We start from the raw sequence: 20,736 nt of genomic DNA, 5'->3' as shown, positions 1-20,736 counted from the left end.
TCCCGAGGGGGATGCAATCACAGCTGCTGTATCTCTGGAGTACAACTGCTTTGTCTTCTGGAAATGTCTTCTTTCCCTCAGGGACACTGTCTCTCCTGTGTCTGGACTAGAACAGCACTGGAGGTGAAACTCAGGGATGCACTTTGTCTATGTGGAGATGCTATGATGTTTCAGGGAGGAGGCCAAGGGTCTCCTTCTCCGGGGGAGAAGGCTTTACCTCCACTGTGTCTCTGTGCGTGCTAGGAGCTGTCCCACAGGTATAGTTGCGATCTGCTGCTTGGAGCCCTCCTGGAGCTGTGCTCCCAGCCCAGGTCTGTGTCCAGAGCTTGGGGTGATCGCTGGGGATCCTGGCTTGCACCTTGCTGGCTACTTAGGGGTGCTGAATCCTACAGGTATTTTCTGTGGTAGCAGGGGACCCAAATTAGGGTGTTTTGCAGCAGATTATAAAGTTTAAAAAGGTAGTTTTGTGTTCTAGAAGCAGGAGCCCAAGTGATGTGCTTCTTCCCTGCTAGGTACCTAGGCCATGCTCCCCCCTTTGTGAATTTTTTGATGTCTAACAAGTGCAGATTTAGTAGAAAACCATTTCCCACATTCTGAACATAAAAATGGCTTCTCCCCTGTGTGAATTCTCTGATGTCGAAGAACAAGTGAATTAGTAGAAAAACATTTTCCACATTCTGAACATGAAAATGGCTTTTCCCCTGTGTGAATTCTCTGATGTTGAAGAACACGTGATATAGTAGAAAAGTTTTTCCCACATTCTGAGCATGAAAATGGCTCTTCCCCTGTGTGAATTATCTGATGTGAAACAAGTTCACGATTCCCAGAAAAACATTTCCCACATTCTAAACAACAAAATGGCTTTTCCCCTGTATGAATTCTCAGATGTTGAGCAACATGTGATTTTGTAGAAAAACATTTCCCACATTCTGAACAAGAAAATGGCTTTTCCCCTGTGTGAATTCTCTGATGAGTAACAAAATCAGCTTTTGTATTAAAACATTTCCCACATTCTGAACATGAAAATAGATTCTCCCCTGTGTGAATTCTCTGATGTAATACAAGTTTATATTTCCTAGAAAAACATTTCCCACATTCTGAACAAGAAAATGGCTTTTCCCCCGTGTGAATTCTCTGATGTAGAAGAACTTGTGCTTTAGTAGAAAAACATTTCCCACATTCTGTACAAGAAAATGGCTTTTCCCCTGTGTGAGTTCTTTGATGTTGAAAAACATGTGCTTTAGTAGAAAAACATTTCCCACATTCTGAACATGAAAATGGCTTCTCCCCTGTGTGAATTCTCTGATGATTAACAATATGAGCTTTTGTAGCACAACATTTGCCACACTCTGAACAAGAAAATGGCTTTTCCCCTGTGTGAGTTCTCTGATGTCGAACAAGATGTGATTTAGTAGAAAAACATTTCCCACATTCTGAACATGAAAATGGCTTCTCCCCTGTGTGAATTCTCTGATGATTATCAAGATGAGTTTTTGCACTAAAACATTTCCCACATTCTGTACATGAAAATGGCTTCTTTCTTTTGTGAATTCTCTGATGTCGAGCAACATGTGATTGAGTAGGAAAACATTTCCCACATTCTGAACATGAAAATGGCTTCTCCCCTGTGTGAATTCTCTGATGATTATCAAGATGAGTTTTTGCACTAAAACATTTCCCACATTCTGTACATGAAAATGGCTTCTTTCTTTTGTGAATTCTCTGATGTCGAGCAACATGTGATTGAGTAGAAAACCATTTCCCACATTCGGAACATGAAAATGGCTTCTCCCCTGTGTGAACTCTTTGATGAGTAACAAAATCAGCTTTTGTATTAAAACATTTCCCACATTCTGAACATGAAAATAGATTCTCCCCTGTGTGAATTCTCTGATGTAAAACAAGTTCATCTTTCCTAGAAAAACATTTCCCACATTCTGAACATGAAAATAGCTTTTCCCCTGTGTGAATTCTCTGATGTAAAACAAGTTCATCTTTCCTAGAAAAACATTTCCCACATTCTGAACATGAAAATGGCTTTTCCCCTGTGTGGATTCTCTGATGTCGAAGAACAGATGAATTAGTAGAAAAACATTTCCCACATTCTGAACAAGAAAATGGCTTCTCCCCTGTGTGAATTCTCTGATGTATAATAAGTTTTGATTTGTTAATAAAACATTTACCACATTCTAAACATAAAAATGGTTCCTCCCTTATGGAAGCTATTTTATGTTCAATAGCCTTTCTGTGACTTTCGTTTTGCATATTGGTCTTTGAGGAAGCAGAAGAAAGGACCTTGGATTCAGATGTATTAGGTGTAATGACATCTTCACATGTATCTGTTGCAAAATTTGAGAACATCAGATGTCCTTCTGAGCTCCTAGTACAGTCATCTGCCAACAATAAAACATTTTATTATTTTTCAAAAATACTCCATTGGAATTTTATTAATTTATTATTATATACTTTATGACATTTCCTTAAACTGTAATACAATTCTGTTATTAAAGGGAACCCATCATGAAGTTTTGGCCTTCTAAAGTAACACTACCATCTTAAGCAGCGCCTGTGCTGCATTCTATAAAAGGTGCACGTTACCCAATGACCACCCCTGTAGTCCCCACATATACCTTTATAAAATCTCCCGCCATGAATGTAAATGTCTGGTCCGATTGGCAGTCCTACTCTGCGCCTCCTGCCCCTACTTTCACCATCCTATTGTGCTGATTAATGTGGATGACGCCTCTTGCGGTATCCATGTCGACGTACAAAATCTCGTGCCTGCATAGAGATATTCCCTGCTCATGCAGGCGCACTTCACTCTGCCCTATTGCAGGCAGAGTCAACAAAATAGGTGTGGATAACCTCACCCACTTCATCCATATTGCCGGGGAAAATCTTGCGCCTGCGCTGAGAACTCGCCACTTCTCTACTGTAGCCTCCTTCTCTGAAGGTTTATATTTCACTCTGCCCTTCACTAATTGTTTCAAATTAACTGAGAAAACATAGAAAGGAGCCTGTAATTAGTTGTATTATGTGATTTCAGCTATTTACATACACTTTCTGGCAGGTACGATTATGTACCACAGCACATTGGAGGAGCACATTGATCATGTACACATAAGCCATCACTTTGGAGAAAGTGTAAGGTTCTATATTATTGTTTAATTTAACAAACCAGTGGATATAAGAAAAAGAGAAAAAGTCGTTTATATTCTTGTATATGTCATGCAAGCAAATAGAAACATTTGCATTAAATACATATGTGGGTGCACTTCTCAAACTTTTTGCAGCATTGTCCTCTGCCTGTCATGATTTCCAGTCCCCAGTTATTTTGTACATTACTTAGCCCAAAGGCCCATTTACACACAATGATATCGCTAACGATCTGTCGTCGGGGTCACGGAATTCGTGACGCACATCCGGCGTCGTTAGCGACGTCGTTGCGTGTAACAGCTCCGAGCGAGTGTTAACGATCAAAAATACTTACCTAATCGTTGATCGTTGACACGTCATTCATTTTCAAAATCTCGTTGGTCATTGTGGACGTAGGTTGTTCGTCGTTCCTGAGGCAGCACACATCGCTACGTGTGACACCCCGGGAACCACAAACAACAGCTTACCTGCGTCCTTCGGTAATGAGGTGGGCGTGTCGTTAATGCGGCTGGTCTCCGCCCCTCCGCTTCTATTGGTCGGCCGCTGTGTGACGTTGCTGTGATGGCGCACGAACCTCCACCTTAACATAGAGGTTGTTCGCCGCTCACAGCGACGTCGCTAGGAAGGTAAGTATGTGTGGTATGTGTGGTAAGTATATGACGGGTGTTAACGATATTGTGCACCACGGGCAGCGATTTGTCCGTGACGCACAAACGACGGGGGCGGGTACGCTCGCAAGCGATATCGTTAGCGATATCATAGCATGTAAATGGGCCTTTAGTGGTTTTTAAAAGTTTGTGAACCTTTCAAAATGTTCTATTTTTTGCATAAATATGACCTAAAACTACATAAAGACTTTCAGGCTAAAAGTAGATAAAGAGAAACAAATCAATGAGTTAAAAAATTTAGACTTTCATTATTTTTAAATCATGAAAATTAACCAATGTCACATTGATGAGTGTCAAGGTCAGGTCTTTGACTAGACCAATTATACACCTTAAACTTTGTTTTCCACTAACTATTCTTTTCTAGAACAAATGTGATTTAGATAAGTCTTACTGAATGATGCACGTTCTGTTGATATTCTACTGATGGACAGGTATCCTGATGTTTTCTATCAGAATTTGCTTCTATAATGTATAACTTTGATCTATCAATAATGACAAGCCGTCCTGGCCCAAATGCAGGTAAGGAGGCCCAAATAATGATAGTACCACCTCCATGGAGCACAGCTGGTAAGAGCTTTTTATATTGTGTTGTTCTTTCTCGACATAAATCTTCTCATTTAAACCTATAATCTTCACTTTGGTCTCATCTGTTCACTAAAACAAAGTTTCAATAGCTTTCGGGGTTGTCACAGGAATGGGCAGCAATGTTTTATTGAAGAGCACTGGCTTTTTCCTTAATTTTCAATGTCTTAATGATGGTGCACATATGAATTTTAACATTAACCTCTTCACGACCAGCCGATTTTGCGCTTTCCATTTTTTTTCGCCTTTCTCCTTCCGAGACGTAACTTTTGAATTTTTAAGTCAATCTGGTCATGTGAGGGCTCGTTTTTTACGAAACGAGCTGTACTTTTAAATGAAACCAAGAGTTTTACCATATAGTGTACTAAAAAGCAGCAAATTCCAAATGTGGAAAAATTGCAAAAAAAGTGCGATATCACTATTGTTTTTGAGATCTGTTCACTATATGGTGATGTATGGGCGTGATGCCTCAGGTCGGTGCGAGTTTGTAGACACCAAATATGAATAGGTATACTTTTATCTAAGGGGTTAAAAAGAAATCAGAACTTTGTCCAAAAAAAGAGGCGTAAGTTTTATGCCATATTCCGTGACCCATAGCGCTCTCAATTTTTGGGATCTATGGCTCAGTGACGGCTTATTTTTTACGTCTCGAGCTGATGTTTTTAACGGTACTATTTTTGCGCAGATGTTACTTTTGATCGCCTGTTTTGCCACTACACCGTTTACCGATCAGATTAATTGAATTTATATTTTGATAGAACGGGCATTTCTGAACTCGGCAATACCAAATGTGTGTATATTTTTTAGTTTTTTAACCCTTTAATTTTCAATGGGGACTATAGTGATCAGCAATCTAATCGATCATCCATATCTGCTGATCACAGCTACACAGCTGAGATCTGCAGATATGATGCTTTACTCTCAATGCTGGCGCTATGCCGGCATTGAGAGAAAGTGACTTATGATAGATACAGGCATCATCACATGACCCGGTGATACCATGGCAACCACTGGAAGTCACGTGATCATGTCACGTGACTTCCTGTTTGGGCGTTAAGTAAATGTTTACTGCAATCGCAAATATAATGGCGAAGTCACTTTTTGATATCGCCATTTAAGGGGTTAAAAGGCACGGGCAGATAACGATTCCGCTCGTGGCTAACAGGCACACATGTCAGCTGCGAAAATCAACTGATAGGTGCGCCGATCTTTCCCTGCTGCCAGCAGCAGACCGCGGGCAGTAACACTATGACCGTTAGGACGTAATATTACTGCCCGTGGTCGTTAAGGGGTTAAAGAAATTGTTCGACCATAAACGCCAACATTTTTTAAGCTAATCTATGCTGTACTGTCATTTAAAACACCCCTACATTTTTCTTATATTTTAACTTTTATTCCTCTTGAATTATCACTTTATTCTCTGCACCCACTTCATTTACCTGCAGCTCAAGCAAACTTGACACCTCCCTGTACTTGTCTGCCGGTTGAACCTCACAGTCAGAACTGGTACCTCCCGTCCTCAATGTCCAGCCCCGCCCTCTGCACACACATTGGCTGTCAGTATTCTGCCCCAGCACTGATCACTCTAGCATTAGAAATAACAACACAGATTCTGCTTCTCTCATCTGTGACAGCACAATCATCTCACATAACATCCAATGAATACTGTGTAATGATGACTATATATAGCACCTAATGTGAGTCCATATGTGTATGGTGTATGTATATATCTAATACAGTGCTGGCCAAAAGTATTGGCACCCCTGCAATTCTGTCAGATAATACTCAGTTTCTTCTTGAAAATGATTGCAATCACAAATTCTTTGGTATTATTATCTTCATTTATTTGGTTGCAATGAAAAAACACAAAAGAGAATGAAACAAAAATCAAATCATTGATCATTTCACACAAAACTCCAAAAATGGGCCAGACAAAAGTATTGGCACCCTTAGCCTAAAACTTGGTTGCACAACCTTTAGCCAAAATATCTGCGAACAACCGCTTCCGGTAACCATCAATGAGTTTCTTACAATGCTCTGCTGGAATTTTAGACCATTCTTCTTTGGCAAACTGCTCCAGGTCCCTGAGATTTGAAGGGTGCCTTCTCCAAACTGCCATTTTGAGATCTCTCCACAGGTGTTCTATGGGATTCAGGTCTGGACTCATTTCTGGCCACTTTAGTAGTCTCCAGTGCTTTCTATCAAACCATTTTCTAGTGCTTTTTGAAGTGTGTTTTGGGTCATTGTCATGCTGGGCCCTACATTATGCTGCAAAATTTGTTGATAGTCTTCAGACTTCATAATGCCATGCACATGGTAAAGCAGTCCAGTGCCAGAGGCAGCAAAGCAACCCCAAAACATCAGGGAACCTCCGTCATGTTTGACTGTAGGGACCGTGTTCTTTTCTTTGAATGCCTCTTTTTTTTTTCCTGTAAACTCTATGTTGATGGCTTTTCCCAAAAAGCTCTACTTTTGTCTCATCTGACCAGAGAACATTTTTCCAAAATGTTTTAGGCTTTCTCAGGTAAGTTTTGGCAAACTCCAGCCTGGCTTTTTTATGTCTCGGGGTAAGAAGTGGGGTCTTCCCTTTTCATTCAGACGCCGACGGATAGTACGGGTTGACACTGTTGTACCCTCGGACTGTAGGGCAGCTTGAACTTGTTTGCATGTTAGTCGAGGTTCTTTATCCACCATCCGCACAATCGTGCGTTGATATCTCTCGTCAATTTTTCTTTTCCTTCCACATCTAGGGAGGTTAGCCACAGTGCCATGGGCTTTACACCTCTTGATGACACTGCGCACCGTAGACACAGGAACTTTCAGGTCTTTGGAGATGGACTTGTAGCCTTGAGATTGCTCATGCTTCGTCACAATTTGGATTCTCAAGTCCTCAGACAGTTCTTTGGTCTTCTTTCTTTTCTCCATGCTCAATGTGGTACACACAAGGACACAGGACAGAGGTTGAGTCAACTTTAATCCATGTCAACTGGCTGCAAGTGTGATTTAGTTATTGCCAACAACTGTTAGGTGCCACAGGTAAATTACAGGTGCTGTTAATTACACAAATTAGAGACACATCACATGATTTTTCAAACAGTGCCAATACTTTTGTCCACCCCCTTTTTTATGTTTGGTGTGGAATTTTATCCAATTTGGCTTTATGACAATTTTTTTTTTTTTCATTGAAGACAAATTAAATGAAGATAATAATACCAAAGAATTTGTGATTGCAATCATTTTCAAGAAGGAACTGAGCATTATCTGACAGAATTGCAGGGGTGCTAATACTTTTGGCCAGCACTGTATATAAAGCTGAGTGTGTGTATATGTGTGTGTGTCTGCTAAAGGAATCCGCACTGTTGCACTTACAACCACGAAATTTTGCAGAACCATCTCATTTGACTCAGGGAACACCATAGACTATGAAAATTTAACCCCGCGTGTGAGGATTATTCTGAGGAATATGGTGAGAACTATGTCAAAGATCAGTCAGCTGTCCCTGTACAATTACCCACCTCCCTGCACTCTAGCAAAGAATCCCCCCAGATCTACTCAGCAACTAGTGAAGGAGACAAATGAAATTAAGATTACAGGAGAATCTCCAGCCAGAGCAAATCCTCCTGCTGAGTGAATTGTCCTGCTCAGGAGGTAGGAGGAGAACTACAAGTTTAAAATCGAGCCTCAAAGGATAAACCCAGGAGGAACGGAGCGGTTGAAAGTTACAATATTGGGGAGTCCATCGCTTCCACAAATTAGGCATGCATATTTCCAGATTCCTAGACAGCAAGATGCACGTCACACATATTTCCGCTTAATTGTGAGATGTACATGACGTACCCCAGGGCTTTGAGGTACTCGGTCCCGGGCTGTATATTACTGGGACAGTTCACTGGGTGGCCGTTGCCTGGTTCCGTCACCCTGGGGGTGGCTTAAAAGGGGGTTTATACAAGGGAAAAAGAAAAAATAAAATGTTTTTTCGTGACGCCACTTGCGGTATGCGGCTATATGAGGAAAGCCGCTGCTGCAAAGACTCTCACTGTTCGGGCTGATGGTATTGGGCAGCTTAAGTGTGATGGCTCTCCGCAAGTAGAGCTAGGCCCCAGGGGAGGATGATGGTGGTTGTAATATATTATTGCAGGTGTATATGTGGCGCCCTGGACAAGCCAGGGGCCACAGAGAACAACACCCACACACCCCACACTCCCGGTCACGCACACCAAAGTCAGACACAAAACCCTTGTTGCCTTCCTCCAGGGGCTGATGTTCACACCAGGGGGTGGGCCAGGCGGTTGGCCCCGCCCACCGAGGAGTTCACAGTCCTGGAGGCGGGAAAAGCAAACAGATTAGTTTTGGAGGTGAAAGTGGAAGGAAGGAAAGTGGTAGTGGAGAAACTATCTGACAGCGTCCGGGTGTGTGGCCCGGGCGGTACAGCAAGGTTGGCAGACGGTGGTGACCGTCTGCAGGAGTGGCCTATCGGAGTCTACCGTAAGGACCGTGGACGGGCGGTGGCCCGGCGGTACCGGACCGGTACACAAAGAGAAGTCAGCACCATCTGGCAGGGGCTTACGGACCCCGGCAAGGCTAGGAGTGGCCGTGAATTTGCCAAATCCGTCAGCGAAGGGAACCTCCTGGGTTTCCCAGCAGCCAAGTCCCGACAGAAGGCAACAGTCCAACCATGAGAGGGAAACACAGCCACCGCCAAGGCTACCGTTCCCAGGGCCAGAGCCTGCAGGCAAAAGGGGCTCCTCCGGCCCATATCCAAGCTGGGGAGCGGGTTACCGGTGGAAACCCATTGGAACCGTTTACCGTACATAGGTGCAGGGAAAGGCAGTCACCATCAACCTGCCGGGAGAAACAACACCGCAGCCGTCTGTGGGACCCGTCCATCCAGCCGTGTGTTTTACCGAGAACTGTGTCCTCATCATTGGCTGAGTGAGTACCACCGTGCCGTGCGGCACAGCGCTGCTCCCGCGACCCTGCACCTCACCAGGCCCCGTACCCCGCCTGCCAACCCCCCTACCCACGGAGGGGAGAACTAACAACAAAGCTGCTCCCTGTCACCGCTCCCGGGATCCCCGTCCAGAGCAGCGGTGGTGTCACCAATATCACCACAACCGTGAGTGGTGTCACGGACAATACTCAAATCCCCCACAATCAAATCCCCACCCTTTTCACTCACGGGCGAGGAGCGCCGCTCGAGTCCTCGGGATCCGGCCCACCGCTCGAGCCACCACCGAGCAGTGGCAGCCGCAGCAGCGGCCGGACCAGAGCAGTGGGAGAGCGCAGCGTCCCCTCCTCCGCCCGCGACATATAGGTGTGCCGCCCCTGCAGCGGTCGAACCTCGCGGATCCGAGGGTTGTTGCTGCCGTGGCTCGAGGGTCTCCGGACTCGGGGGCTCGCGGCCACTCTCAAATGAAACAGGGGCTATTTACAGGGGAGAGAGAGTTCGTGACGCCATCCATGCACAAATTTGAAGTGTTCTGGTGGCCCATTGGCGTAAAGCTGTCCGGGCCCCACTCTCTACTGTTGGTAGTGGAGCTGTGCTCTCAAGGGCTCACGCGTGGGATTTCAGTGGGCTGCGTTGGTTGGAAAGCCCTATCCCCCTCATTGCGCTAGTGCCCCTGATCTCTGAGCTTCTTGGGGACAGTCCATAAAGTCACTATCCTCTGCAGGTTAATTGCCGGGTTGCCTGAAGCTACTCCCCGACCTATGGTCTAGTACCCCGCCATGCTTTTGGTCCCGGACTGGTTATTAGACTCGAGCTGCTGACCGTCCTCCAAGACCAGGTCTAGGCACCCGGCCTCAATACCCTGCGACCGGGTCTCCGACTCCTCCGGACTCAGACCACCGTCTGCGACCCAACCTGTAACCCCCTGGGAGCCACACACTCCCCGCTCCTCACTTCACGAGGGCTAACTCTGTTCTCTCCCTATTTCCTCTCCCTTTGCTTCCCTGGAGCCGACTCCTCTGTCACCTCCCACCAGCCCCCTAGGTGGACTGCCCTATTCCAGCTCAGCAGCCCACTGGTGTGTCTGACAGGGTGTGGTGTGAGGTGTGGTTGGGATCTGGATGCGGATGGAGGCAGTACTATAGGTTGGGAACCCTGAACCATGGGGGGTTGAGTTCTGCACTAAGAGATAAAGAGCGTGCAGTACCCTGTGACACCCTGACTAGTCCAGGGGCGTCACATAGGAAGAACTCAACACAGGGGCTGTGGTTTAACTTGTGCTTTACTCACTGGTTCAGGAGTTGCTGCTACCCGGTTTGTGCTGCTCTTTACCAATCAGGTATTCCCTTTGTTCCAGTGCCGCTGTAGTGAACTGGTGAGCTTTACATCCATGCATCCTGTAGTAGTTGGTGGGTCCCCATGGCTTGAAGCGTTTTTGGGGTCCCCCTCCTGTTGTCTCCGTCCTGGCCCGTACGGCAGGCAGCTTTAAACTCTCATGGATGTGACCTCTGTCACCATTCCCAGGTTCCCTCTCTGCTGTGCCCCGGACACTAATGTCGGTAAGGTCCTTAATGGTCCCTTCACCGTGCAGGTATTTATCAGGCATGCCTGTAATGTCTTTCTGAACTAGGGCTCTGTGCCCAGTTTGTGTTCGGCCCAGTGAGAAAAACGACGTACTCCCTTTAGCAACCGTACTCCTTTTTACTCAGTAGTCACTTCACACGTGCTGACTGACTGTCTTCCGTCTCCTCTCTCCCTCCTCAGACTGTCACTTCCTGTCTGTCTGTGTGAAACTGCACTGACCAGTCCCTCCTACTCCCAGGTTTCTGACTAGTGGATTGGATGCATCCCAGCCTATAGGTGACCACCCGTCAAGTCCATCTCTAACCTATCACCCAGTCTGGGGAAAAGGGCGTGGATTTGTGTGTGTCTTGTTTTAGGTACCAGCACTGGACTTCCAGGAATCCGGGGTTAGATGTAGTACCTTGTGGCACCTGACAGTCAGGGGCGCCACATACGTAGCCATCAATAATTAATAACTGGCTGTAGGAACCCCCAGACCCACCGTATTTCCTATCTATGAGTAGATAAATACCTGAGGGGAAAAATAATGGTCATATCTTCCATGGGGGATGCTCAGAGGCAGAGATATGGGGTCCGCAATTTGCTAATATAACTGTCACGATTATTTACATGGCAGTCTACATCCAGCCTTATTAAACGTCTTGTCTGCACTAGGACGACGTCTGAAAGGCATTTTACTAAAATTCACACAGAAGCCTCCAGCAGATCCAGGAGAGCACATAAGATACAGAATAACCTTCCCCTGACCTATTCCATATACTGTACGTTTCCCTCAAATACACAATTGATTCAAAGGGTTTATGGCTGTTTTTTGTTTTCTAGAGTAATAAAATTTTGCAACTTGACGTTTTTACGCCAGTTCCAGCCAGATCCACCAAAGTGGGCAGAGCATGGACAGGGCGTGGTGTCGCCCCTCCGGAGAATAGTTCAAAAGTTCCTCGACTCTGGTGGTGTAAGTTACTCCAGAAATGTTACTCCAGGCCTTGAATGCAGCAGCATTTCTGGCAAGGTGCACGCCATAGAGAAGACGTGCAAAATTAATTAACTGGCAATTTCCTCTTATGGAATTCTGCTCATATTACCTCACACACCCCTTCATTATGAATGGGCCCACAGTGCAAGTCTTAATGTAGGTGCATAAAGTCCACATCAAAAATTCCATATGTGAACACACTCTGATAAATCATATAAAGTTATTATAGAAGCCAGTGATGGAGTAAAATCTGTGACTTCTCTGCATTTAGTGGTCACTACTCACCTGTGCGGTTATCTGTAGGAATCTCCTCTTTACACCGCTCATCACCCCTCACATATGTCTCTGTAGTATTAATATGGCTCAGATCTTCACCCTGAAACAAATATTGTAAAAGTCACAGACAAATGGAGAAGTCGTGTGAAATGATTCAGAACAGAAAAGATGAAATGAACAAAACTGACAGCAGTAGATATCACAGAGCTGCAGGTCTCCTGGATAATCCAACCTGTCGCCTCCTAATTGTAACCAGCAGTCTCCATAACCAAAAAATTGTGAGAAGATCCAGAAATATCTAATGTCTATGATCAGCTTTATCCTGTCATCTCCACCAAGTATAAACCATACACTGAATGGCCACATTATTACAGACACCATCTAGTAGAGTTGGATTTAGTTTGGCATTTAGGAGTTCAGATTCCAGGTGATGAAATAGTTCTGCAGGATTACAGGCCCATGGGGACATGAAAGCTTCTTACATTTACCAAAAATTACACTGAGGAGCTGACAGGCACTGAACATCCCATTCTACCTCGTCCCAGAGATGCTCTATAGGACTAAGATCTGAGGACTGTGAAGGCCGAGGAGGCAAGAAAAAGTAATGTCATGTTCCTGATATAAAGAAGTGGAAGATCCTGGCACCCCCTGGAGAGAATTTTTGTGTGACATAAAGCTTCACTTGTGGAGCTGCAGAATATACTGTTATTACAGGACCCTGATGCAAAGTACTGTCATTATATGGTGAAAGCTATGGGTCATTGTCAATTTCTGTAATGTGAAAGTTATGGGAGAAAAGGAAGCTGGGCAGGAGAGAGTTACAGAGGGTCAGCCCTGCAGCTGGGCAGGAGAGAGTTACAGAGGGTCAGCCCTGCAGCTGGGCAGGGGAGAGTTACAGAGGGGCAGCCCTGCAGCTGGGAAGCGGAGAGATACAGAGGGTCAGCCCTGCAGCTGGGAAGCGGAGAGATACAGAGTCATCCCTAGGAAAAAACAAAAAGGTCCAATACGACATCCAAAATATAAAATTTCTTCTTCTTTACTGATACATATTAAAATAGGTTAAAAACCTGGACGGGGGACACGTTTCGGAATATGCTTCCTTACTCACAATCCGGATTTTATATTTTGGATGTAGTGCTGGACCTTTTTGTTTTTTCCTAGTTTCTTGGCCAAGATTTACTTCTGTGCACCATCTATTCGGACTTCCATTTAACTGGTGAACTGGAATGGAGAGTTCACTCTCCATTGTTTTTTGTTTATAGAGGGTCAGCCCTGCAGCTGGGGAGGAGAAAGTTACAGAGGATCAGCCCTGCAGCTGGGCAGGAGAGAGTTACAGAGAGTCAGCCCTGCAGCTGGGCAGGGGAGAGTTACAGAGAGTCAGCCCTGCAGCTGGGCAGGGGAGAGTTACAGACATTACATTCATTTTATAGCACGGGTCATGGCACTCCTACCAAAGGGTAATCAGCTGCAATGAAGGGATGAACTTGGTCAGTCACAATGTTTAGGTAAGCTCTAATGTCCAAAGATCAATCTACAGGTATCCGACGACCAAGGAATACACCACCACCAGACACCTGACATGAAGGATACATGGATTCATGCTGCTTTTGCCTATTTGTGACCTGTCATCAGGATACAGCAGCAACCTGGAATCCACCAATGTTTCTCACTGCTCAGTGATACAATTTATTCTCTCTTTTGCTCAATGAAGCTTAATTTCTTTTTTCCCTTAAGGGTACTTTACATGCTGCGACATCGCTAGTGATCTCGTTAGCGATGTGAAATTCTAGATCGCAAGTGCGATCTTTCGAGATCGCACATGCATAAAATGACCTATGTGCGATCCCGAAAGATCGTACTTGCGATCTAGAATTTCACATCGCTAACGAGATCGCTAGCGATGTCGCAGCATGTAAAGTACCCTTTAGACTACAATGACAACAGAACTGATTGTCTTCTGCTATAACCATCTGTGCTAAGGAACGATGACTACATTCTAATACATTAGATGATCATCATCATTGTATTCAGCTGCAGATACCTAAATGATGAGATGTTTACATCCACAGGATCCAATATCACTGGGGATTTTTCCATGATCACACCATTCATTATACTCTGTACATCAGTTCATGTACAAATCCAGGGAAACTGTCAGTTTTTGCAATAACAGTCCTGGCTAATCTAGCACCATTGACCGTATTCGAAGTCATTAAAAATGTTCATCTACAGCTTTCATATTCTGAAATTTATCAGAGAAATATGCGACCATGCACAACACTAAAAGGTATATGGTGTAAAATAATTAATATATGTTCAAAGAAAATAGTGTGTGGGTCTTATGGATGTAGCTGACCTACGTTAGCAAGGACTAGGCACCGAGATTTAGAACAAAAAATTCTAAGAAGAACCGATTTAGTCAAAAAGGTATAACAAATTTTATTATTAAAATGAATGCCGACTGGCAGAGAGCTAAAACCAAAGGCATCACATGTTTATATTGAAAAGGTAGGGACAGGTATCAATGCACAGGTATTGGGATACTAGAACTGATTCTTAGTATTAAGGAAAAAATTCAGATCTATAATACCATATCAAGTTGACATAGTTATTCACAGTAATGTCTATGGTATATATGCAGTAATTAACCAACAGGTATCTATTTAATAAAAGAGGGGGTAGTAGTGAACACATATATTGCTAGCCATAGAAGGTGTTAGAAGCAAAACCATATGTATAGTTATCAGCATTAACATTAGTATGTGCAATAATGATAGCTGTGGTATGCTATGTAAATGGATGTTATGAAGGTGTGCATACACAGCTCAAAGAAATCATTAATATGGCCTATTGTGCAGAGATAACTGTGGCAAATATATATGAGTCCACATAAATTGGGAAGTAGTGGTAATAAAGAGAAGGTTATTTTACATGAATGCAAGAAGACCTGTGCTCACATGTGACGCCAGCCCCGACGCGCACGTTTCGGCGTCACCTTCGTCAGGGGGTGGAGTCATCATGGTCAGGATCCCGATATATATTGGAAGAACAGAATAATGGTCCAATGGGAGAGGGCAGTGTTGATTAGTGTGTGTCATGTATCTTTAATAACAAGGTCTGTGAGTGGCCGCAGTGCAAGTCACTCACAGACTGGCTGAAACATGTGGCCGGAAGTATCCCTCAATGGGGGCGCACCCGCATAGCACTCCCTCGCCCTCCACAGGAGACAATCATGAAACGTGACTACATCCAGGGAGGGCACAGGGGAGCGCAAACGTGAAGGCGCGTGTCCGGGAGGCACATTCAGGGAATGCACGTCAGGCTGTGCGGCCGGCACCTCCGCTCCCGTCTCCTCCTCTTGGATGTCGTCATCCTCGTGACTGGTTGCGGGGGTGGCCCGTGTGCTGTGCCGCCTGGAGACGTCCCCGTTTGCGCGACATCACACTCACGCCCCCTGGTGCCTCCCCTCTGGATGCCGTCAAACACTGAGCTGGCTCCCTAGCTGGAGGCACGGGGGCGGTGCTTTGGCCTGCAATCCTGGATGCATATTCTGGGTGCGCGTTGTCGCTAGTACGCTTCCTGCGCCTCCTCCCTGGGTGCCGTCATGTTCTTGGCTGGCATTCTGGTGGGAGGTGCGGGGGCGGGGCGCTGACGTGCATTCCCTGAATGTGCCTCCCGGCCACACGCCTTCACGTTCGCACTCCCCTGTGCCCTCCCTGGATGTTGTCACGTTTCATGATTGTCTCCTGTGGAGGGCGGGGGAGTGGTATGCGGACACGCCCCCATTGAGGGATACTTCCGGCCACATGTTTCAGCCAGTCTGTGAGTGACTTGCACTGCAGCCACTCATGGACCTTGTTATTAAAGACATTTGAGTGACTTCCTGCCATATGCTTCAGTTAGGGGTACTTTGCACATTGCGACATCGCAGGTGCGATGTCGATGGGGTCAAATCGAAAGTGACGCACATCCGGCGTCGCTGTCGACATCGCAGTATGTGAATCCTTTTACATAAGATTAACGTAGTGATCGTATGATCGGTGTAGGGTCCGACATTTCAATAGTTTTGCAGCAGCGATAGTACGATGTTGTTCCTCGTTCCTGCAGCAGCACACATCGCTGTGTATGAAGCCGCAGGAGCGAGGAACATCACCTTACCTGCGTTCCGGCTACAATGAGGAAGCAAGGAGGTGGGCGGGATGTTTACGTCCCGCTCATCTCCACCCCTCCACTTCTATTGGCCGCCGGCCGTGTGACGTCGCTGTGACGCCGCCCGACCCGCCCCCTTAGGAAGGAGGTGGGTCGCCGGCCAGAGCGACGTCGCAGGGGAGGTGAGTGCATGTGAAGCTGCCGTAGCGATAATGTTCGCTACGGCAGCAATCACAAGATATTGCTGCTGCGACGTGGGCGGGGACTATCGCGCTCGACATCGCAGCATCGGCTTGCAATGTCGCAACGTGCAAAGTACCCCTAAGTCTGTGAGTGACTTGCACTGCAGACACTCACGGACCTTGTTGTTAAAGACACATGACACACACTAATCAACACTGCCCTCTCCCATTGGACCATTATTCTGTTCTTCCAATATATAATAATAATAATAATAATTTTATTCATTTATATAGCGCTATTAATTCCACAGCGCTTTACATACATTTGCAACACTGTCCCCATTGGGGCTCACAATCTAGAGTCCCTATCTGTATGTCTTTGGAGTGTGGGAGGAAACCGGAGTACCCGGAGGAAACCCACGCAAACACGGGGAGAACATACAAACTCCTTGCAGATGGTGTCCTTGGTGGGATTTGAACCCAGGACCCCAGCGCTGCAAGGCTGCAGTGCTAACCACTGAGCCACCGTGCCGCCCCAATATATATTGGGACCCTGACCATGACGACTCCACCCACTGACGAAGGTGACGCCGAAACGTGTGCATCGGGGCTGGCGTCACATGTGAGCACAGGTCTTGCATTCAGGTAAAATAACCATCTCTTTATTATAACTACTTTCCCATTTATGTGGACTCATATATATTTGCCACAGTTATCTCTGCACAATAGGCCATATTAATGATTTCTTTGAGCTGTGTATGCACACCTTCATAACATCCATTTACATAGTATACCACAGCTATCATTATTGCACATACTAATGTTAATGCTGATAACTATACATATGGTTTTGCTTCTAACACCTTCTATGGCTAGCAATATATGTGTTCACTACTACCCCCTCTTTTATTAAATAGATACCTGTTGGTTAATTACTGCATATATACCATAGACATTACTGTGAATAACTATGTCAACTTGATATGGTATTATAGATCTGAATTTTTACCTTAATACTAACCATCAGTTCTAGTATCCCAATACCTGTGCATTGATACCTGTCCCTACCTTTTCAATATTTATACATGTGATGCTTTTGTTTTTAGCTCTCTGTCAGTTGGCATTCATTTTAATAATAACATTTGTTATACCTTTTTGACTGAATCGGTTCTTCTTAGAATTTTTTGTTCTAAATCTCGGTGCCTAGTCCTTGCTACCGTAGGTCAGCTACATCCATAAGACCCACACACTATTTTCTTTGAACATATATTAATTATTTTACACCATATACCTTTTAGTGTTGTGCACGATCGCATATTTCTCTGATCAATTTCTGAATGTACTAATAGCTGTGTTTTGCACAGGTTCCTTTGTGATGAAGAAATGGATTTTAAAGCCAAGGAAACTTCCTGGCTTAACCACATCAATGAAGTTTTTAACAGTAATGATACCACTGCTGCAGGTTCTAATAATTCACAGGCAGAAAAAATGCTTTCTGAGATCAAGGATCTCTTATACAAAAGAACGAAGCTCTGGTGGAACCGGGCCTTTTTAGAAAATTACATCAAGAAAAAATTGCTCCCCAGGGGATTAACTGTCCGTGTCATCCCCTCTTTCCCAGTAGACGATGACGTGTTCAAAAACACCTGGGAAAGTATCTGTAATGATACCTCATGCAAATTAATGGAGCTGTTAGTCATCTTGAATACCAAAAAAGTATTAGATATGGATCAGGCTTTGAGCAACTTATACAGTGCCTACAAGTAGTATTCAACCCCCAGCAGATTTAGCAGGTTTGATAAGATGCAAATAAGTTAGAGCCTGCAAACTTCAAACAAGAGCAGGATTTATTAACAGATGCATAAATCTTACAAACCAACAAGTTATGTTGCTCAGTTAAATTTTAATAAATTTTCAACATAAAAGTGTGGGTCAATTATTATTCAACCCCTAGGTTTAATATTTTGTGGAATAACCCTTGTTTGCAATTACAGCTAATAATCGTCTTTTATAAGACCTGACCATGCCGGCACAGGTCTCTGGAGTTATCTTGGCCCACTCCTCCATGCAGATCTTCTCCAAGTTATCTAGGTTCTTTGGGTGTCTCATGTGGACTTTAATCTTGAGCTCCTTCCACAAGTTTTCAATTGGGTTAAGGTCAGGAGACTGACTATGCCACTGCAACACCTTGATTTTTTCCCTCTTGAACCAGGCCTTGGTTTTCTTGGCTGTGTGCTTTGGGTTGTTGTCTTGTTGGAAGATGAAATGACGACCCATCTTAAGATCCTTGATGGAGGAGCGGAGGTTCTTGGCCAAAATCTCCAGGTAGGCCGTGCTATCCATCTTCCCAAGGATGCGGACCAGATGGCCAGGCCCCTTGGCTGAGAAACAGCCCCACAGCATGATGCTGCCACCACCATGCTTGACTGTAGGGATGGTATTCTTGGGGTCGTATGCAGTGCCATCCAGTCTCCAAACGTCACGTGTGTGGTTGGCACCAAAGATCTCGATCTTGGTCTCATCAGACCAGAGAACCTAGAACCAGTCTGTCTCAGAGTCCTCCAAGTGATCATGAGCAAACTGTAGACGAGCCTTGACATGACGATTTGAAAGTAAAGGTACCTTACGGGCTCGTCTGGAACGGAGACCATTGCGGTGGAGTACATTACTTATGGTATTGACTGAAACCAATGTCCCCACTGCCATGAGATCTTCCCGGAGCTCCTTCCTTGTTGTCCTTGGGTTAGCCTTGACTCTTCGGACAAGCCTGGCCTTGGCACGGGTGGAAACTTTCAAAGGCTGTCCAGGCCGTGGAAGGCTAACAGTAGTTCCATAAGCCTTCCACTTCCGGATGATGCTCCCAACAGTGGAGACAGGTAGGCCCAACTCCTTGGAAAGGGTTTTGTACCCCTTGCCAGCCTTGTGACCCTCCACGATCTTGTCTCTGATGGCCTTGGAATGCTCCTTTGTCTTTCCCATCTTGACCAAGTATGAGTGCTCTTCACGAGTTTGGAGAGGGTCTTAATTAGTCAGAAAAGGCTGGAAAAAGAGATAATTAATCCAAACATGTGAAGCTCATTGTTCTTTGTGCCTGAAATACTTCTTAATACTTTAGGGGAACCAAACAGAATTCTTGTGGTTTGAGGGGTTGAATAATAAATGACCCTCTGAATAAACTTTTCACAATTTAAAAAAAAAAAAAAGAAATAACATTCTTTTTTGCTGCAGTGCATTTCACACTTCCAGGCTGATCTACAGTCCAAATGTCACAATGCCAAGTTAATTCCAAATGTATAAACCTGCTAAATCTGCAGGGGGTTGAATACTACTTGTAGGCACTGTATACTACTGCTCAAACAGAATTATCCACTGATCAATGCAATTCCATTAATACCCAAATTGACAAAAGCATTGACATATGGGTTAAAGAGATACAAACTAACCAAGCGACTAAGTTAGCCCGAGATCTTAAAGATTACTCAACCAGTAATGTCTATAGATGGAGAAAACCCAATACACAACCAATAAACAGATAGAGAGCTGGATCTATGACCTCAAGTACATCTATCAGTGCTGCCTCAGACACATCTTCACACGTGTTACCAACCACAGCTGACACCCCAAAGCGTAAAAGGGAACCCCGTTTTGTTGCTAACAGATTACATCCACCTCCCTCACCTCGACCGAGCTCTGCTTATTCTCCAGAATATAAAAAAACCTACCTTAAAGGTAATTAACTTAAGTTCTCATCAATTTACTGAAACCAATTGTTCAGTACTCGGCAAAGGTTTATCTTTTTGCCCTACAGTTAAACTTGACAAATTTACAGTGGTGAAAGACCTTCACATCTTTGCACGATCCCTTATGTTTAAAATATATGTTCATAACGAAATATCTCTTTCACTCTTTCCAACAGAAACTGAACAAAAAGCGTTAGCCATTCTTGATGAGCTGTCTCATGAACATAATGCTGGGGAAGGAGGTAAGGTTCCTTCCCCCCACGATTAAACCCAAATGTAAAAAATCCCCTCCTTTGTCAACCTACTCCAATCTTGACCTTTTTGTTAAAATGGTTAGTCATGAAATTGAGAACACACCTATGGGTATCAAGCACGATAACCTAAATTCTGTTGAAAGATGTAGTCTCAAAAAACTCCAGAATTTGTCGGACATTGTCATCAAACCAGCTGACAAAGGTGAGAATGTGGCCCTCTGGCC

The 20,736-nt window shown here is 44.7% G+C and overlaps 1 pseudogene; it reads right to left on the bottom strand.

Annotated features, from left to right (window-relative positions):
• Positions 1-20,736, bottom strand: part of LOC142312026 (uncharacterized) — a 171,681-nt pseudogene that overhangs the window by 105,903 nt on the left and 45,042 nt on the right.

This window comes from Anomaloglossus baeobatrachus, chromosome 5 (genome assembly GCF_048569485.1).
Source record: "Anomaloglossus baeobatrachus isolate aAnoBae1 chromosome 5, aAnoBae1.hap1, whole genome shotgun sequence".
In the NCBI taxonomy this organism is placed as follows: Eukaryota; Metazoa; Chordata; class Amphibia; order Anura; family Aromobatidae; genus Anomaloglossus; species Anomaloglossus baeobatrachus.
The sequence above is the reverse complement of the archived record's forward strand: the minus strand, read 5'-3'. Positions and strand labels throughout refer to the sequence as shown.